The following is a 6,719-nucleotide window of genomic DNA, read 5'->3' on the forward strand; positions in this document are numbered from 1 at the left end:
GCAAAGCAGCCACCCCTTCAAAATGCCACTAATTTAAAATTTGTTTTCTTTGATCACTTTTGCGGTACGTATACGGTATAGACCGAGCTCATTCAATGATCGTGACATAATTTTAAAAATTGAATGTCAAATTTTACCAGACGAGGACCAATGTGGATTCGATATCGTTATTTTTGGAATTAATCACTAACATTTCCTCGTTTCTCTGCTCTGTCAAAAGGAGTTACCTAGGCTTTTTTCACGTAACTGTCTCATTAAAATGAAAAAAAATATTACATCTAGAACAAGCACCCAAAACACGTAACAAGAGGTCCCAGTTCAGTTGCTTTCACGATACAAGTGTAATACAACTATTAGATTTGAAGTGTCGTTCAGAATGTAATAATAGTTAATACTAGTTGTATGTTCACACTTTACTATCAAAACCACCATTTCGACCACCCATGTGCCAGTTTTCAGTGTTTGGGCGAGCGGTCAATGTTTTCGATGAGCGAGCGAGCGAAAAAAAAAATTAAAATGCGGTCGGTTTCCGGTCGGACAAGACCGCGTGGTCGGAAATTAAGCGATAAGCGGTCGATGTAAAAGCGGAAGGTTGGGCGAAATGAGTACTGTATGACCATGTTTCTCCGACGAAGTCTCGACTGACAATAATGCTGACAATGGACATTAGATAAACACGCATTGTTTGCAACTGGAAGCTTATCACCCGTTATATCAGAATCGTCAACAACAGAGTATACAGATAAGATGTTATCATTTAAACCCTTTCAAAGATAAACACTATGCAAATATCCACGATACGGCAGTTGTAGTCTTTTCTGCTAGTGTTTTAAAACACTAATTTGAGCAACGTTATTTCGCAATTTCGATCTTTTGTAAACCTGGGGTGATGTATCAAGGTCTAGAGTAACCGTTTTATCAATTTTTGAAAAATCAAGAAAAAAGTGAAAATTTCCCTTCTCGCTACCTTAACGAATACTGAATACTGGTAATCGTTTTTATATGATACAGTGTGTATAGCAACCACCATGAATATGTTGTGAATGCATAGACCACGGTAACCATGCGTAAAACTACGCTTCGACAATGACCTCTTAATAAAAGTAAAATGCTATAAATATTTCATGCCATATTCAGTTTACCTGAAGTGCTAGTAACGAAAATACATGCCATTTATTTGCCCAAATCAATTCCAACAAATCGTATTTTGATGTATGATCCATTCGAAAATGAAGATAATGATGAAGATTTCGACTATGACTGTGTTCCAACAGATTCTAATATTTTTTATTTGTTTGGATATTAAAGGCACTGATATATTCAGTGTTAATGCTAAAAAATGACCTTGGCACACCCTCACATTAATCCTCAACTCGACATCTCTCGCCTGTCCATCAGGCTTAAATTCACCGGCTTAACCCTTGGCATTTAACCTGGGCTCGTGTCATACACTCAACCATTCACACCTTAGTGCATAACTAGCCCATGCTTCCATTGCCGAAGCACACTATCTCGCTGCTTCGCTGTATGCACTTAGTATCCAGCAATTCGCAAAATCGCTTACCGTACTTCCAACAATGGCTCCAGCAAGAAAGAAGAGATCGTCAAAACGCCCAGCACGCTTTATCAACGACGATGTTACAATTAGTCAACCTACCACAACACGTCAACGCCGAGCAACGGCAGCACGATCAGCCGCCAACGCACCACTTCCAACCACACCACAGACTCAGATCGCCGGAGATCAACCGTCACCAGCGCAGTCTCTACAACCAAACAAAGACAACACCACTCCAAATGCATCGAATACTGTTACTATGTCTATGCAAGACCTCGAGGCTTTGATAGTTCGTGTACAAAACCAACAGTCTGCAGCTGAACCACTCGTTCGAAAAAACCCAACCGTCGACACACAACTGAATCAACCACCCCAAAATTTATTGTCTCCAGCTTCAACAATGAATTTTATCGACCTCACCCACGCCACAGCACCAGCGACGACAGGACAAACCGCAACAGGACACCCAGCACAAACGATAAACAATCTCACCACCATTACTCAACCAATTTCAGCCGCTGGCGGCGCACCAACATCCGCTTCCGGCTTTCAACACTAACAATATGGCGGCTCCCATTAACGTCAATACCGGCATTGGAACCGACTATAAGGACATCAGCCGAACCCTCCGAGTCTACAACTACAACTCCGGACCACCAATCAGTGTTCTACCATCAGTTCCAGCTCCAGAGCTCCACCTACCATGCGTAGAACAATCAACCCTGAACGCACTTGCAAATCGGGGTAAGTTCATTGACCGTTCTACACTGCATCAACCACCGACCAAACTATGCCCCACCGATTTCTACACGTTTCGAATTGGACCCCGACAACCCAACCGTGGCACAGATCTAGAAGCAGTACCTACACACGAATTGGTGACGTCATAAAATACATGACCTTCAATCGGGGTCGTTTCCTCGGTATATACGAATTGGTATATACAAATTACAATAAAGATACTTAAGACATTACACATAAGGTAAAACAAATCACGTGACAATATAATGATAATAACGGTAATAAATCCTAGCTTAACAGTTGAACAGAACGCTCATATAGTCAGTCGGGTGACTCCGAGGGTCACGAACTGTGTTGCAAAATGGCCGTGTGGTTGAAACTGGGTCATGGCGTGACGGGTGAGGAAGACATCATTAAACACTCAAAATTACAATAAAACGGGGAAGTGGTTGCATATTATGGCGTAGCCAACATGGGAAATAAAAAAAACGCCCAATACAAACGACATGGGTTCGAATCACACTAGATACACACTCACCAGAACCGAAGCAATCAGAAACCAGCAATCGTTTTGGCTTTTCCGTTCAACTCATCGGAACACTGGAGTAGTTACAAAAATGAATACCACTTAACGACCAACGTCGTGGCGTGGTACACAAGCGTGCCATCAAAATAAAACAAAATTAGCTTGAAAAGACAGTGGGTTCCAGTCCCGCTCAGAGCTACCGTAAAAACGTAAATCAAATAAACTGAAATCTCTCAAACCGTAAACAAGTAAACAAAGAACGTCGCAAAAAAATAATAAAGCGCACAAAACTCCACCATACAAAACTGAATGAATAAATAATAAAATAACTTGCGTCTTAAACTGGACGACACGCAATTTGTTCAACAGTTTCCAGATTGTGACAAGAGATAAACAAGACCCAAGTCAAGGTAAGTTTTGTTAAAGTGTCGATGGCGTTCCCTATAATACGAAAACAATTCAGGCAACAGACGAATATCTTCTGTGGTGTTGTTGAATTTATACTGTGTCTGCGGAATTGTTGATTGAGGGTTCGAAGCCAGCAGTTAACACTTTGTTAGAAAGTTTCACAATTAAATCAAATATCCATTGATACCAGTATATTTATTTCATTATTTTAACAACTTGCAATGGTGGAAGTTGGTCAAACACGAGTTCTTACACCTAAATAAGTATCAAATATTTGTCGACACATTTATTCTCTCAACCCTGTAGAGGTGGAAATTAATTAAACAACAGGTATTTACTCAAAAATATAATGGTCAATATTTGTCCATACATTCATTCTGTCAATTTAAGAACTTGTAATTGGTAGAATTAATCAAATGAGAGCTGTCTACACCAAAACAAGTTTCAAATACTTGTCCATACATTTATTCTCTCAATTTAACAACTTGTAATGGTGTAAAATTATTAAATGAGAGTTGTCTACACCAAAATAAGTCTAAAATATTTGTTCACACATTTATTCTCTCAATTTAACAATTTGTAATTTGTGGAAGTAAATTAAATGCGACTTTTCTACACCAAAATAAGTCTAAAATATTTGTCCACACATTTAGTCTCTCAATTTAACAACTTGTAATTGTGGGAATTAATCAAACGCAAGTTGTTTACACCAAAATAAGTCTCAAATATTTGTCCGCACATTTATTCTCTCAATTTAACAACTTGTAATTGTGGGAATTAATCAAACGAGAGCTGTCTACACCAAAATAAGTCTAAAATATTTGTCCGCACATTTATTCTCTCAATTTAACAACTTGTAATTGTGGGAATTAATCAAACGAGAGCTGTCTACACCAAAATAAGTCTCAAATATTAGTCCATACATTTATTCTCTCAATTTAACAACTTGTAATGGTGTAAAATAATTAAACGAGAGCTGTCTACACCAAAATAAGTCTCAAATATTAGTCCATACATTTATTCTCTCAATTTAACAACTTGTAATGGTGTAAAATAATTAAACGAGAGCTGTCTACACCAAAATAAGTCTCAAATATTAGTCCATACATTTATTCTCTCAATTTAACAACTTGTAATGGTGTAAAATAATTAAACGAGAGCTGTCTACACCAAAATAAGTCTAAAATATTTGTCCGCACATTTATTCTCTCAATTTAACAACATGTAATTGTGGGAATTAATCAAACGAGAGATGTCTACACAAAAATAAGTCTAAAATATTTGTCCGCACATTTATTCTCTCAATTTAACAACTTGTAATTGTGGGAATTAATCAAACGCAGTTGTCTACACCAAAATAAGTTTCAAATACTTGTTCATACATTTATTCTCTCAATTTAATAACTTGTAATGGTGTAAAATTATTAAATGAGAGTTGTCTACACCAAAATAAGTCTAAAATATGTGTCCACACATTTATTCTCTCAATTTAACAATTTGTAATTTGTGGAAGTAAATTAAATGCGACTTTTCTACACCAAAATAAGTCTAAAATATTTGTCCATACATTTATTCTCTCAATTTAACAACTTGTAATGGTGTAAAATAATTAAACGAGAGCTGTCTACACCAAAATAAGTCTAAAATATTTGTCCGCACATCTATTCTCTCAATTTAACAACATGTAATTGTGGGAATTAATCAAACGAGAGATGTCTACACCAAAATAAGTCTAAAATATTTGTCCGCACATTTATTCTTTCAATTTAACAACCTGTAATTGTGGGAATTAATCAAACGTGAGTTGTTTACATCAAACTAAGTATTAAATATTTGTTGAGACGTTTATTCTCTCAATTTAACAACTTGTAATGGTGTAAAATAATTAAACGAGAGTTGTCTACACCAAAATTAATCTCAAATATTTGTCCACACATTTATTGTCACAATTTAACCACTTGTTAATAGTGGAAATTACTTAAACGCGACTTGTTTATTCAGTTGACATCAATGCAACTTACCCGCAGACAGTGCACAACAGAGTATCATTATTGAGCAATTATAAACAGGAACGTGTCTTGGCATTAGGGTTAGGGTTGGGTCAGGTATGGGCAACGGAATTATTAACAGGAACGTGTCTTGGCATTAGGGTTAGGGTCGGGTCAGGTATGGGCAACGCAAATGGCAAACACCCAATTGGCAAGATGTACACTAACGGGTTATGGCATGCATATAGTTTACACAAGTAAAAAGACAAAATTGGCAATTTTTTGGACAATTGTAACTCAATAATAGAAATATGTTGTATTTCTATATATATACACACTACATAGTCTTATCAAATGCAAACACATCCAGTCAATCCATTGTGGTCTTGTGGGTCAGTTCTCTACATAGTGATCAGGAGGACCTGGGTTCAATTCCCTTGCCTGCTCATCTTTTTCTCGCAAACACCATTTGGAAATAGAGCTAAATATGACAACAAATTATTTAATTTGCATGACTACTCACATAGCTCAGTTGATTTGTACTATGTCAGCAATGTGAGCGATCGCTGGTTCGTATCCAGTATGTTTAGTTAGATTTTTGAATGCTAGTGAAGACAGTGCTCCTATGAATAGGACTTAAATCCTAACTCATGTGTGAAGACACTCGTGGTACAGTGGACAAGACAGTGCGCTGGGAACTCAAAGATCGCAAGTTCGAATCACGGATTGGACACTCCTGCAAAAGACATCAAAGACGTTAAAATCATAAACAGCGGTTTCAAAAACTCAAGTCAGGAAAACAGAACACAAGAATACTACCCCACAAGGAAGCCAGTCGAAGTCGTCGAAGAACGAACACAGTTGACAGCTGTAGGTCACGTGCAACAACAGACACGAGGAGCATGGCTGCTCTCCCTTCTTTTGTATTGACCCCCTAAGGATTGCTAATCCCCCTTTCTAACTCTTCCCCCCAAAATAATATATCGCCCCTTTTAAAATGTATTGACCCACAAATTAATGAATATTCATGAGCACAGAAACTGCTACGTCATGAATAAATTAGCATAATTTTAAAAAATTTGCATAAAGTGTAGGTACTCCTTCTGGAGCTCTGCCCCAACCGTTGCTACAGTCGCCTCTCAAAGTAAACTCAAGTCCATTAACACGCTAGGAAGCTGGCTGTCTGCATTTGGATCATTTGCAGCCTATCGTGCCTTCTATTTTCCGCAAGAAGCAGTGCACCTCATCAATTATATCTGATTCATTGGCGAGAAATCAGACATCTTCGACTATGACTGTGTTCCAACAGATTCTAATATTTTTTATATTGTAATAAATAAACGATGCAATCAATTTTGTGAATATATTTTCCCCCAAAGTCGTAATATCCCCTCAAACTGTCACATGGTGAACAAAAATTGTCATATGCATTCTTTCCCAGAGGGGGTGCTTGGGTGAGTGCCAACCCCTAAAAAAAAATCATTATTTTCTGAGTTGA

Source organism: Saccoglossus kowalevskii, chromosome 12 (assembly GCF_978046115.1).
Source record: "Saccoglossus kowalevskii chromosome 12, keSacKowa6.1, whole genome shotgun sequence".
Lineage (NCBI taxonomy): Eukaryota > Metazoa > Hemichordata > Enteropneusta > Harrimaniidae > Saccoglossus > Saccoglossus kowalevskii.